The sequence below is a fragment of the Strigops habroptila genome, chromosome 7 (genome assembly GCF_004027225.2).
Source record: "Strigops habroptila isolate Jane chromosome 7, bStrHab1.2.pri, whole genome shotgun sequence".
In the NCBI taxonomy this organism is placed as follows: Eukaryota; Metazoa; Chordata; class Aves; order Psittaciformes; family Psittacidae; genus Strigops; species Strigops habroptila.
Genome location: NC_044283.2, coordinates 39,267,894 through 39,283,312, shown reverse-complemented (window position 1 = coordinate 39,283,312; position 15,419 = coordinate 39,267,894). Strand labels below are relative to the sequence as shown.

At 38.5% G+C, this 15,419-nt stretch overlaps 1 long non-coding RNA gene across 6 annotated transcripts in view; it reads left to right on the top strand.

The window, feature by feature from the left end:
• Nucleotides 1-15,419, top strand: part of LOC115610876 — a 77,338-nt gene that overhangs the window by 51,501 nt on the left and 10,418 nt on the right. For 4 of the 6 annotated variants that reach the window (XR_003992368.1, XR_003992369.1, XR_003992370.1 and 1 more), the window contains one exon: nucleotides 5,411-5,558. This is a non-coding gene — a long non-coding RNA (uncharacterized LOC115610876). The remainder of the gene's footprint in view (nucleotides 1-5,410; nucleotides 5,559-15,419) is intronic. The other 2 variants (XR_003992372.1, XR_003992371.1) reach the window with 1 other exon arrangement.

Here is a 15,419-nt window from a genome sequence, read left to right as displayed (position 1 = left end):
TAAAGCAAAACAGTGGGTAGTAGCTTGCTGTTTCTTTGCACTAAGTAGGCATTCAGATAGTAATGGGGCTGTGAATAATCTGTGGATTTAATTTTTGCTGGAGCTGCTAAACAGTCTTGAAGATGAGCCATAGTTTTTATCCTGGAAAAAATATGATTATGAAAGCTAGAAATAAACTAGACATAAAACTAGAAAAGTAGATGTAAATTTTAGACAGCTAAATGAAGGTAACACTCATCGAGGTCAGTGTGGAAGGATAATTAATCCTGTTGCTGAGTTTACCTTTGTTTGTGCAGAGAAGTTAAAGTTCAAATACTTCTGTTTTGGTTTTTTTTTATCATGACCACAAATTTACACTCCATCAATCTAGTAACAGAACTAACTATTTTAGTTGTCTACGGGTCTAGAACAATGACTTTGCTTAGAGCTGTGAAACAGAAAACTCAATCTCGGATAGATTTAACTTCAAAGATTTGCTATCTGAAATTATTATTATGATCTGAAATATATTATACAGAGGCATTGGAACTACTTTGCCAAAAAAAAGAAGATAAACAGTGATCCCTGAGCATGACACAGAAATAGCAGCATGAAGACACTAACAAAATAACGTAAGTGAAAGAAGAGAATAGGGGGAAAATTCCACTAGAGCTAAAATTGAAGAAATAGGGATGAAAAACCGCTAAACTACAGCATATCTTAAAAAAAGGTGCACAGGTGAAGAGTATGCTACTTAAAGAAACAAACTGTGTGTTTTGATACACTAGATGTACTTTAACTTTTTTATTTAAGTTGCACAAAAGAGATAAATTATAAACATATACTACAAAAGCTTGAGATGGATGGCACTGCACATGTAAATAAAATATTTTTTTAGATTTCGGAAAATTTTTTACATGTAAGGCATCATTCTGACATGGTCAAGCTTGTGCTGAGACCTCCCAAATTCTGCCTTGGTACTGGTTTCATAAGTAAAGCTCAGAATGGAGCACTAAACTGAGAATGTAGTCTAGTGGCATGAGACTACGTGGTTTGCGGATAAGCGTGATCTTAATCATTTAGTTCTACCACCACAACTTAACAGTGAAAAAAGATTTCAGGTAATAAAGCAATGATTAGACAAAGTTGTAGAATCAGACAGTTGAATTTGACATTGCTGATTTATAGGCTAACATCAGTGAAAAGTGTTTCAATGCTTACAGATTTTTTTTGAGAAACTGGGAATTTTAATGCCTATAATAGATGCTGATGTTAGAGGAACTGAGAAATTACAGACATACAAAGACTCAAAGTAAGAATGGAGAAGACAAAAAAAACCGCTGAAATCTCTGTTGCTTTGTCAAAATGACACAATGCCAATCTGTGATGGAAATCTCTTTGAGGGGTATGACACAAAGTTGTCACTTTGAAATTGATAATCCAAGTCACTCCTAAAATAGGGAAAAAACAGTATGTTGAATCTCAAGTCACTTACATGGAAGACACAAGAAAAGGAGGGATGAATTACCAAAAAGGTAAACAGTATCATTTTAGAGAGGGGAGTTTAATATGCAGCTTTTGTTTCCCCTCCCTATTTTAGAAAAGGTCAGTGTTTCTGAACGGAAGTATAAGACAGCTGAGACCCTCATAACACTGTCTGAAAGTGATTGTGCATCTCTTGACAACAGTAAGTATGAGTGACAGGCAGCACCATGCATATGAGAGGTTAAAGGGCATTAATAAATTCAGTCATTGGATACATATTTGTAGTTACACAACAGACTTCTATAAATTCTTGTCTTCTTTGTCTGGAAAAGACAGATGTGAAATTAAAACTTATGTGCCAGTTTCAACAAGTGTCCTAAAAACCTTAATTCCATGTAAACCTCATATGTTACCTTGTTTAGATCTATCCTGGTATCTTCGTTGGTTTAGGGAGTAACAGCTTGAAACTGCAGAAGCTCATGGATTGTTTGGTAGGTAACGGTCAAACTGATCATTGGGTAAAAGGTGTATTTCTTACAAGTACATTGGGTCCAAACTGATTTTGTACTCAGGGACAAAACTTGTGATATATAACATATATGTCCTTACTAAATCATTATAAAAGCAAAAAAAAAAAAATAAAATAAAATAAAACAACCCCACATATGCTAGAGCTTTTTGAGACCAGCAATAGCATCCATCTCGCTGGGTGTGATAGCTGAATTTCTTTATCCTTAAGGATAAAACATTTACAGTGGGCAGGAATGTGGGAGGAGTTAGTGAGAATTTCAAGCAGCACTTTGTTCTATATAGACCCTATTGAGGTCTTCTGCTGTACAACTCAGGAAGGGACCAGCCTCATCTAGGTTCATAGAAACTGAGGCAAACTCCTGAGTAAGTTGGTTGGCTTGTACTCCTTGCTTTCACAAGAAGATGAATGACTGAGCTAATTTGTGCGGTTTACGAGAGATACAGGTTTTGACAGAGTGCATCACACACAGCTGTGGTGTCTCATCAAAGCTAGTCCCTGCTCTCTGTGCTGCATAAACCAATCTCTACTATAACTTCACTCAATTCCTCAGTTGTCTTCCTCCTCCTTTCTACCTGCTACAGAGAAGTGATGTGTTAATTACATAATTAACACATCCTCTTTGTAATTAACCTGGCCTTCTCTTTATCCCGACTAGCCACACCAGAAAGAAGGATGTCAGGTGGATCAATTTACAGCAATCTAAGCTGTTTACAAGCATACAGGCAGTTTACAACAAATAGCATGTTTAAAAGATCTCAATAGGGAAACAAGTCTTATTACCAACTACTAGTAGTAAAAAATGACATTTTCATTAGAGTAATATCTATGCTGTACTCTCTAATGCCTAGTTTGGGAAAAGTTGAGGAGTATTTGCTAGGAAAAAAAAAAAGTAAAATATGTCCCACTGGGCAGAAAAAGGAAAGAGGAAAAGTTTAGTCTGAAACAATCACCTGCTGGAAGGGTGCAGGATCAGAGAGAAGATTTCCTGACAGCAACCTTTGGGTGATGCCTTAATCATTCTCTCCTGTTTGGAGCATGTTGCATATGTAGGTGGGTCTCCCTGGGGAAAATCTTGCTAAAGAGTGATTAAAAGCAAGAGGTTTTCAAGGTTAGGCTACTGCTTTATTCTATTTCATTTAGGTGGACATTGTTATGGAGGGATTTAATTTTTAATTTTTATGGTTGTGTAACAGAACATTTTTAAACAACTAAGGCTAATTCAAAAGAGAGGGTTAAGTATTGCTATAAAATACTGCTAATGCTTTGATTTTAAGTGATTGATCTCCTGAGTGGAATCCAAGAGCTGATAAGAACTGTTCAGTGTAGAGATTTAGTTTAAATCCATCTCCTCTCCAGAGCGTAGGTGACCTACCTACCACAGGCTCAAAGTTTTAATTTTGTCTGCTTTGGAACTCTGGTGTGGAGAGATTTGTTGGCAGTTCTTCTTTAAAAAAGAAACATTAAAGAAGGGAAAATGGGTGGGGGGCACGCTAAACAACCCAGGAGTTGCATTCCTGTGTTGTCAATGGTAGGTGCTTACCACAAGAGGTTTAGTCTGTAGTATTTTACATATTTTACCTAGTTAAAATTTCATGAAAATATATAAATAACCTTGGCATCTGATGCTTCCCTTTCTAGGTAAGTTGGTTTATTTTTGGTTTTGGTTTTATTTTTCATAGTTGTACACGTTCTGTTTTTATTCTTTTGTTACATGGTCTTTCTAACAACTGAGATACTACATAAAAGGGATTGATAATATTTTCCCATGCAGTGTTTAGAAGAATTAAGAAAACACTTGTATGACTTTGTGTACCTTTAATCGGAAGGCATTCTATGAAAGCTATCAAGCAGTAAAAATCACAGACAAATGAAAAAAACGTGCCAGTTTCTTATATAATATTTGGTTTAAGGAGGAGATGGTATGGTCTCTCTGCTCAGCTCTGTCAGTACTGAGATGTTTGTGAAAATACACCGAAGAAAAACTTGTAGCACTTAAGAAATATTAGGATAAAGAAGTGAATGCAACAATGACAATTTGGAGTGGTTTAAATGTGTTGAGGTAGAAGAACAGAGATTTCCAAAAATATAAATTCTGACTTAAGTGGCTATGTTCTAAGTTTTGCTTCAGATGTAGAAACCATATTATAAATTGGGCTACTAAAGCTTAGGTAAGAATGTTATAAACCCAAAAGAGTGATAGTTCTATATTCCTCAGGTGCAGTGAAGAACAGCAGAACAAGACACTTTCTTTTCTTAAAGAAAAGTGAGAGTTTGGTTTAAAAAGGCTTCCAGAAAGCCTTTTCAGCTTATTTCTAGAATTTGTCTATTATTCAGATGCAATGCAGTAGTTAATTCATCCTCAAATTAGTTGATTTTTCAAATCTTTTCTAAAGATAAAATTCTTTGTATTGGAAATTAAATTTCAGGAGCACTCTCTGGAGTGCAGTGCACACTGGTGATGTATGGCATGAAGGATGCTGTCCATGTGTTGTTGTGTGACTCTAAGGGAGAATGTCCTCAGTGCAAGGGGATGCTGTCAGCTTATCCTGCTTTTTTAATTTCAGTTAATTTGCTGTAGTTGCTGTTCTGGAATCATGATCAACTTTAAAAATTACTGCCTGAGACACCGTTAACAGATTTGGGTACCTAGCTGAAAGAAAGCAAATCCTCATGACATTTTTCACTTTGTTCTGTTGCAGTCATCGGTCTTGGCCAGGGTTTAAGACTGAACCTGTAGATGTAAAGTGTTGTCGTATCTGCATGCCTTTTTGAGACATGTCATCAGGAACTGCTGTTCAGGAATCCAGACACTCAGTATGCTGAAGGATCTGCCTACAATCTTGTATAACTGTAGGGAATGGGCTTGTCCAAGCAAGCAGAGATGTCTTTATGATGCACTAAATGTCCTTGCCAGCTCTGGGCACTGTGGTAGTGAGAACTTCAGTCTTTGGAGATATTGGGGGTGTGCAGCAGATTGGGGGTGTGCAGCAGTGTAAGTGTATCACCTTACACTTGGCTTGGTTGAACTTCATGACATTGGCATTAGCCCACCTCTCAAGCATGTCAAGGTCCCTCTGGATGGCATCCCTTCCCTCCAGCGTGTCAACTGCACCACACAGCTTATAATTTACCATTTCTGGTAATGGAAAAATAATGTTAATACTTAAATTGCTGTTTAAGGATCTCATTCCATACGCCTTTTTATGTAGAATTTTTATTGAATTTGGTCAGTAAATAACAACAACAACAAAAAAAGTGTCCAAGTAAATCCCTGCATTTAATTTCACGTTTCTGCTTAAGTAGGAAACAGTACTGTAATGATTATTGCCACAAAATACTTGCAGTTTCTGTATCAAAGAAGAGAATATATGCTATTCCACAGTATCATACTCTCATAACCTTTTTTATTTCAAGTCTCTTTACCAGATACACAACGTTTTCCATGGAGCTGAATGTGTCTTGGATTATGACAAATGGTCTTAAGAGCCTCACCTGCATTGAGGCAGCTTCACTCCAATAAAGGAATAATTGATACGGCCATCTTGAAAGTGAGAATGATGTTGTAAGTCGCTAACTGTGTCATTCTGGACCAGTTTAGAGTTGTTTCATCTCTGAAACTGTTCCAGTAAATTCTATGTTTATGTCAAGTAAATTTGCAGGAATATTGTGGTATCAAAACAGAGAAAATTGAGATCGTTAAATGCAGAATGCACTTACCTTCTTATGCATAAGTGGTATTCCTACTGGTCTGCATTTATTCCACCCAATTTTTCAAAAATTAATTCAGTAATAACAGATGCTTGTTTTCTCAGACAATTCTAATTTACAGAAGGCTACAAATAGAGTGATAAGCTTCTATATTTGCAGACATTCCTACCTGCAAAGACTTCACAAGCATAAAAGTATAATTAATTATAGTATTAATTATGAAGTATTTATTCAGGTTTTATAAATAGCAGTATTTCTTGCCAATTACAGTGAAACCCGTAGCAGCTGAGATTATGCAATGACACTTTCCACTGTTTATTAAAATTACTTTGACACAGAGAATAATTATTTTACTTTTTAATGACATACCACAGTAAACTTAGTTACTGTTTGTTTATATAAAACTTGTTTTATATAAACATATAGATATCAGTATGATGTTTATTTTACGATTTCTTTTTAGTCCTAAATAATTCAAGTATTTCAAGCGATGGGATTTGGGTTACTTCCCGCCGACAGAACCCATTGTAGAGGTATCAACACTGAAATCTCCACGTTTCTACCAAACCACTTCTTTGTGTGTCTGGAAATTATGTTTGGTGTCTGTTAATCTGATATTTCCCCCAAACTGAAAGAGCTATTTCTGTTTACTGATGACCTGTCTGTGAGGTGTCTGGAGTAGTTTGAGACTTTACTAGGTAATACTTCAAATACTGTACTAATTACAGAGAAGTATTTAATAAGCTTTGTTGTCTCACGGTATTCTCTAGTTCCGAATGGAGGTGCCTCTTCATTGAGCTGAGGTCTTGGGTTTTCAAAAGGAGTGCATTTAATCCCTAATTACTTTAATTGTGGGTGAGGTGCCTGAATACACGTTTATATCTTTCTCCAGATTTGCAAATGCAGCTCAGATGCAGTTTCTTGACTCTTAATGAACAAATTCTTTGTTTTCTGAAGTAGCTATTTTTTTCCAATATATATTACCTATATAATATATCTAGCTAGATATATGGATCTCACCCATAGCCCAACAATTAAAAGAGATTACTTGTTTCTCCTGGATGTTTGAATTAAAAATGAAATTAGGAAACATTTTTTTAAGACATCCGTAGAATAATAAGATAACAAATGGAAAAAATATTTAGCAAAATATTCTATTGCTCCTCCATCTTTTGATTCAATTCCTCCATGCTGAAACCCCCAGACTGATTTCATCATAATATTAGAATCAGTGACAATCAGTTGAATATCTCCAGTATGTAAACCAGAGATATACTCTTCTAGGTATTTCTACTTTCTCTTTCCTCTTCTTATGTTTTTTTGGACACTCACAGAAGGTTTCATTGCTGCAATTTCATAAGTATGTTTTATTTTCACCTGGTATTTCACAGATTGGCTCTCAGCATGGATATTATTTCCTGGGAAAGTTGAAAACTCAATAGAACTGTTGCTGAGAACCAACAGTCAGGAGTAGATTTGCTGGTTTAAGAAGGCCTGTTTCACATTAATCAGCAGCACAAGAAATTTGGTTAGGACCAGGAAGCGAGTGACTCAAAAGCATCAATGTATTGTCTTCCAACCGCATTCTTTGTTGAGACAATGTAAAGGACAAGGTGTCTTCAGAAGGTGTCTTACTGCTCTGAGCCTCCTGCCTGTATGGTCAAGAAGTCCATGACTTTCCTCTCTCATCTTGCTAGAGCCTGCTAGTGCCCACTTCCACCTTTACTAGTAGCCCCTACAGGTAGGGTTCCATTCCTGGGCTCTGTGTGGCCAGAGCTGCCACACAGGCAGCAAGTCTGTGAAACAGTGACTGCATTAGCCAGATGTTAACTCCCTTTGATCCAGACTTCTATGCTTGTCTCTTGTGTGTACACAACAGCTACATTTACCCTGCAGAATAGTATGATTCAACCAAGTTGCTAATTCTGAGGAGCCCTAAATAACAGTTAATCAAATTGCTATTCCAATCACCTGAATGTGACTGCTATCTTCTCTTCTTTTTTTTTTTTTCCAAATTTTAGAATTTTAATGAAATGAGAAACTGGCGAATAGGATGTTTTGCTGAGCTTGTTCTCCCTTTTCTTTCAGAGTATACAAATGTTACATATCCGTTTACATATAAAGAGTGTAAACATAACAGGTGTTTATATTCTAGAACAATAATGATGACTCCATCTAATTTATTTAGTTCATTTGTTCTCTACTTTATCCTCCAAATTATTTCCAAAGAATTTTAATAGAAAAACTTCATATAAAAATTCTGCGGACAAAAATACCTAAAAATTTTCAGCTTATTTACCTTTTTTACAGACCCAGTTACCATAACAACTTGAATTGTTGCTATAGTAATATTATTTTATTAGGAAGCACAGTATTTGTCATACACAAGATGTTTCATAACCATCTTGACCTTCAAAATTAAAATTATTTACAAACATTTTCTGAAAAGTATTTGTTTCTTATAGGACAATATGTCATAGCACAATATATGCAAGGGATAATTAGTTTTTAAATGGGGTTTGCTTTTTATTTAGACAAAATCAAAAAGTTTCTCTTTCGAAATAACTGAAATCTTGCATACTTATATTGTGAGGATCTTCATTATCCCCCTAAAAATTATTTTTTAAAAAGCTTATTTTTGCTTCTCACATGTTTCTCGCCTTTACAAGGGCATTAGTTACTTGAAAGCTGATGACCATTTCTATTCATATCTGTAAGAACCTGAGGACCAAAAAAAAAAAAAAAAAAAAGACAGGTTTTTAGGAAATTTTTTCTGTTTAAAAAACAACAGCACATAATAAATGTAAAATAATAATATGACAATATAATGAATACATATAATATTATGTGTATTGTTGTGTATAATGTATAATTCATAAAATAATAACACTTTGCCTTTTCTTGCATAGTCTGATGTAGGTTATGTGAGAAATGTCTAAATTTTCTGTATTTTTTTGTTTTGCTAGACCCAAATAACTTATTGTAAGGATAATTTTTTGTTTCTATCAATCAATTTCAATTTATTTCTCCCTTTTCAGTTTCTTTTTTTTTTTTTTTTTCCCCTTTTGTGGAATTTCATCTTACTTTTGCTATATAATAAGGAAATAGTTCCCAGCTCTTACTCTGGGTCTTCAAGGACAGGAGACAGTCAGTCCCCAGTATTGTATTCTAAAGAGAGACTTAGCAAAGGATTCAAACTTAGGTTCTCTAGAGAAAGCTGATTCTTTAAACAACAAGCAAACCACCTGAAACAATAGAATTGAACTTTTCAGAGAGATGTTATTCTTATCAAGGTATTTTAAAAAACATACACATAAACATTGGTCTCTATCAGAATTCTAATGTTTGTTAAAAATAAAATTCTATTGGGAGGCTGATAATGCAAGTTAGGTATTTCAATTTCATCAGGTCTGATTGTATTTCTGGTATTTATTGTTAGAATCATCTTTTCATCACTTGTGTGTCCTGCCTGAGGACCACATGTTTTGAAGGTACTTTCCTGGGAAGTGAGAAATGGGTAGTGGAGAATTGCACATGTCCCCCCATTTTGTCAGTGGCACTTTAGCACATAGGGTCTGTGCAAGATAATTTAGCAACGGCATCATGACTGTTCCAAAAATTATGGCTACCAATTCTTTTTTTTGTTAGTCGCATTCTGTAAAATGTGAAAGGCAAAATTTAAGACCATCAGATGGAACACCTTGAGGGGTTTACTGGAAGAATGTGAGTTTTGTGGCTCTTGAACAGACTCAGCACGAGTGCTGAGCAGCAAATTTTTTTTTTTTTTTTTTCCAGAATTAAGACATATGTAAGAAACTTTAAGGTCAAAAACTTCTTTAGAAGACAGTGTAATTAAAGTGCATTATAAAATGGAATTTGAATAGGTTTTAATGCTTGTAATTTTGCACTTGTACTGTTGGAAAACTCCAGCCAAGTCCTGATTCAGATGTCTTCCTTCCCAGAGTTAGCGATATCCTTTTTGCAGTTGTAATAAGTGTTGGTAAATTTTCTCTGTGACAGAGACTGCAGAATATCTTTGTCCTAATGTAAAAAGTGTTTACCAAGTGCAGTTTCTCAATACTGAAGATTTCTGGTGCTGAGCATCTTTTTAGTTGACACTTTCTGCTTAATTAAGTGAAAATGAACATGACACTGATTTCTACTCCTCCTTCAGCTGGAAGGTACTGAAGTCTCAGGTTTTAACAGTATCGAAATAATTTTGTACCCTAAACTGTAAGAATGCAATTCTATTAGTCTGAAACCTAATTAAGATGAGCATATGCCACTTTCATTCAAATTTTATCTCTAGGACCATCACTTTCAAGACTTTATTTAATCTTAGCACATGTAAAGCTAACTAGAAAGTCAGAACAATTGTTCTGCAGATATTTTGGTGCCATGTGACAGAATCATACTTTTACAGCCCTTTTTTTTTTCACCTATTAGCAATAATCCATATACAGCTACAATAATAGTATATAGCTTTTGTTACCTAGGAGATCAAGTAAAATATCTACCAATACCTTCCGTAGTGAGAAAAGTTTTATGCAATTTAGATAAATCATAATTTTTTTTATGAATTTAGCTATCATGGATTTTTTTTTTACATGCTCTGAAATGAAATACTTGCAGAAGTCTGCACACATTCTCCTTCAGTTCTCTGCAAAACCTGTTTGTAATATTAAACTAATAGTTCGAGCACTTGCACATTATAGCATTTCTATCACCAAGGACAAATTAGGAGTAGTAGGTACGTCATAGTTAACATTAATGATACTTTAGAAATAAAACATAGGACTGTAATAAATAATAAAATGCACCATCCATCAGTTCTGTGAGTCTTATGGCACTCTAACTGGAACAGTTGTTCCTGTTACCATTACACTTGTTTTGCTAATATGAAAACAAATAAGCCAAGCCAGAAGGACTCCTTCATGAAGCATAGATCAAACTTGGAGTAGGTTCATGCACAGTTCAACAAAGATTTTGAAGGACAAATAGAAACATTACTGTCCAAATGGCTTGTAAATGTTCAAACCTCTTGCAAAAGTATTGAGGAAGAGTTAATTTCCAAAAAAATGAAAACAACCTAAAAGGTAAAGGTCTGTCTTTGGACCATATACTTCCATTTATTTCTAGCTTGTTGAATTCAGATTACATTGATGACACGATATGATTCATTAGTCAAGATACTGCGAGATTGGTCTTTTCTCCTCTTCTTAAAAATATCATCCTTGATTTAAATTAAAACATCCTAGGTTAAATTAAACTCTAATTTTACTTTTATGTATTTCCCAAAAAATCCAAATAACTTCAGTTAAGTCACTTAAGTTACTCTTTTTTACACCAGTATTAGTTAGCTAAATTCTCAGTGATTATGTAAAGACCTTCAGTCATTCTTCAGCCCCCTTTAAGGGGCTGATCTCAGACAACACGAGTTTGACATTGGTTTCCAAAGGCAGAGGATATTTGGAAAAGTCTTAAAATGCTTATTAAGCATGATCTAGTTTTTAATTTTTAAGGAATGCCTTAGAGGTGAGGTCATTTTCAAAAGGGAATGGGATGAGACTTACCTTTGTAGTATTGACACACAAAGAAGACTTCATAATAATAAAACAATCTTTAGGAATTTTGAAAAAAAAAAAAAAGAATACTAAATTGCAAAGAGAAACATAACAGTAAGAAATTGATATAAATAATGTCTCCATTTCTCATGGCTCTCACATCCTTGATTCCTAATGATTCCTAGCAAAATAAAATAAAAAGCTGTAACAACAGCTCAATTTCATGCTCTTCAGCAGTAGTAGCTGAGTCTTGCTCACAGATGAGAAAGCTTGAAGTCCAAATCATTTCAAAGTTCCCCCACAACAGTGATTGTGCATTTGCATTACTGTTCCTGTTTTCTGCTTAGGTAACAGCTGAGCCAACAATCCATTCAGTGTCTTCTGAAGCACAAGTGTGTTAAAGGATTAATGATTCTGCAAAGCAGTGACATACATAATTGAGAAGCATATATTCCTATATTTAACCTTATTCAGTACCCTTCACTTAAAAGGAATATAAACTTTGGCATTCTAATAGAGTTCTGTCACAATATGAACCAAAAGCAATTTAGTTAGAGAGCCTAATAGAAAGTAGAATGAAGGCAAGACTGAAATCAGCTTGATCAAGTCACAATCAAAGGCACCTTTTCATCAGGTAAGATAGAGGTCAAAATATGGAGAACAGTGATATAATTGTTGGATTTGGAAAAATCAGCAACAGTGTCACAAAAGGAAAGCTATGGCTAATGACAACATTTGAAATGAATACTTGCAACGTAATGGAGCCTGCAGTGGCTAGCATGGCAAGAAGCTAAAGCTAAGCTATTATATTAGAATCATAGAATTGTAAGGGTTGGAAAGGACCTCAAGATCATCTAGTTCCAACCCCCCTGCCATGGGCAGGGAGACCCTGCCCTAAACCACGTGGCTCAAGGCTCTGTCCAACCTGGCCTTGAACACCGCCAGGGATGGAGCATCCACAACCTCCCTGGGCAACCCATTCCAGTGCTTCACCACCCTCACTGTAAAGAACTTCTTCCTTATATCTAATCTAAACTTCCTCTGTTTAAGTTTGAACCCATTACCCCTTGTCCTACCACTACAGTCCCTAAGGAAGAGTCTCTCCCCAGCATCCTTGTAGACCCCCTTCAGATACTGGAAGGCTGCTATGAGGTCACCACGCAGCCTTCTCTTCTCCAGGCTGAACAGCCCCAACTCTCTCAGCCTGTCTTCATACGGGAGGTGCTCCAGCCCTCTTATCATCCTCGTGGCCCTCCTCTGGACTCGCTCCAACAGCTCCATGTCCTTTTTATGTTGAGGACACCAGAACTGTATGCAGTACTCCAAGTGGGGTCTCACAAGAGCAGAGTAGAGGGGCAGGATCACCTCCTTCGACCTGCTGGTCACGCTTCTTTTGATGCAGCCCAGGATGCGGTTGGCTTTCTGGGCTGCAAGCGCACACTGCCGGCTCATGTTAAGCTTCTCGTCAACCAACACCCCCAAGTCCTTTTCTGCAGGGCTGCTCTGAATCTCTTCTCTGCCCAACCTGTAGCAGTGCCTGGGGTTGCCCCGACCCAGGTATAGGACCTTGCACTTGGCTTGGTTAAACTTCATAAGGTTGGCATTGGCCCACCTCACAAGCGTGTCAAGGTCCCTCTGGATGGCATCCCTTCCCTCCAGCGTATCAACCGAACCACACAGCTTGGTGTCGTCGGCAAACTTGCTGAGGGTACACTCAATCCCACTGTCCATGTCGCCGACAAAGATGTTGAACAGGACCGGTCCCAACACCGATCCCTGAGGGACACCACTCGTTACAGGTTTCCAACTGGACATCGAGCCATTTACCACAACTCTTTGCGTGCTGCCATCGAGCCAGTTTTTTATCCACCGAGTGGTCCATCTATCAAATTGATGTCTCTCCAATTTAGAGACAAGGATGTCATGTGGGACAGTGTCAAATGCTTTGCACAAGTCCAGGTAGATGACATCAACTGCTCTGCCGCTGTCCATCAGTTCCGTGGCTCCATCATAGAAGGCCACCAAATTGGCCAGGCAGGATTTCCCCTTAGTGAAGCCATGTTGGCTGTCACCAACCACCTCGTTGTTTTTCATGTGCCTTAGCATGTTTTCCAGGAGAAACTGTTCCAAGATTTTGCCAGGCACAGAGGTGAGACTGACTGGTCTGTAGTTCCCCGGGTCTTCCACCTTCCCCTTCTTGAAAATGGGGGTTATATTACCCTTCTTCCAGTCATCGGGAACTTCACCTGACTGCCAGGATTTTTCGAATATGATGGACAGTGGCTTAGCAACTTCATTCGCCAGCTCCTTCAGGACCCGTGGATGGATTTCATCAGGTCCCATGGACTTGTGCACGTTCAGGTTCTTAAGATGGTCTCGAACCTGATCCTCTCCTACAGTGGGACTAAGGTCTTCGTTCTCACAGTCCCTGCATTTGCTTTCCAAGACTTGGGTTGTGTGGTCAGAGCATTTGCTGGTGAAGACTGAGGCAAAGAAGTCATTAAGAACCTCAGCCTTCTCCAAATCCATGGTAGCCAGTTCTCCTGATAGCTTCTGGAGAGGGCCTACATTGTCCCTAGCCTGTCTTTTATTTGCTACGTATCTATAGAATCCTTTCCTGTTATCTTTTACATCCCTTGCCAAACTTAATTCTAGCTGGGCCTTAGCTTTCCTAACCTGGTCCCTAGCTTCTCGGGCAATGCTCCTGTATTCTTCCCAGGCCGCCTGTCCTTGCTTCCACCTTCTATAAGCTTCTTTTTTCCCTCTAAGTTTCCTCAGCAGCTCCTTGTCCATCCATGGAGGTCTCCTGGCCCTCCTGCTGCACTTTCTTCTAGTCGGGATGCAACACTCTTGAGCATGTAGCAGGTGATCCTTGAATACCGACCAGCAGTCTTGGGCCCCCCTGCCCTCTAGGACTGTATCCCATGAAACCTTACTAAGGAGGTTCCTGAAGAGGCCAAAGTCTGCTTTCTTGAAGTCCAGGGCAGTGAGCTTGCTGCACGCTCTTCTCACCGTCCTGAGGATCTCAAACTCAACCATCTCGTGATCACTAGAGCCAAGGCTGCCCTGGAGTGTTACATTTCCAACCAGTCCCTCCCTGTTGGTGAGCACAAGGTCCAGCATGGCACCTCTCCTCGTCGGCTCCTCTACTGCTTGAAAGAGGAAGTTGTCTTCCACACAATCAAGGAACCTCCTGGATTGCTTGTGCCGGGCCGTACCGTCCCTCCAACAGATGTCAGGATAGTTGAAGTCCCCCATGAGGACCAGGGCCTGCGAGCGTGAGGCTGCTCCTATCTGTCTGTAGAGCGCTTCATCCACAGAGTCCTCTTGATCAGGCGGCCTGTAACAGATCCCCACCGTAATGTCCCCTGTTGCTGTTTTCCCTTTGATCCTGACCCACAAACACTCTGTTACCTCATCACCCGTCCCCAGACAGAGTTCCATACTCTCTAGCCTATCACTGACATAGATAGCAACACCCCCTCCCCGTCTGCCTGGCCTGTCTTTTCTAAACAGCCTGTAACCTTCCATTCCGACATTCCAGTCATAGGAGCCATCCCACCATGTTTCTGTGATACCAATGACATCATATTCCCGCAGCCTTGCACACATCTCTAATTCCTCTTGCTTGTTCCCCATACTACGGGCGTTTGTATAGAGGCACCTTAGCCGAGCTCCAAATGAAGCCGACTCAATGGCTGGGGCAGCTGGAACATCTCTACATCGCTCCAAGCACTTATTACAGGTGCTCGCAACTGACCAGGAATGTTGGGATGGATCAATGCTCCCCTCCCCCAACACATCTAGTTTAAAGCTTTCCTGACCAGCCTGGCAAGCCTCCTATCAAAACAGCTCTTCCCCTTCTTTGTCAGACCAGCTCCACCAGCCTCCAGTAGATCTGGCCTCCCAAATGGAGCCCCATGTTCTAAATAGCCAAACCCCTGACTATGGCACCAGCATTCTAACCATTTATTAACCTGCCAGACATGCCTAGCTTTTTTAAGGTCCTCCCCTTTGCCCTGGAGAATCGACGGAAAAATCTGTCTGAGCTCCAGAGCCCCTAACCACCTCTCCTAGGGCTCTGTAGTCCTTCTTAATGTTATCCAGGCTACTGCTATCTATATCTCTAGCAGCCACATGGACCACTAGGA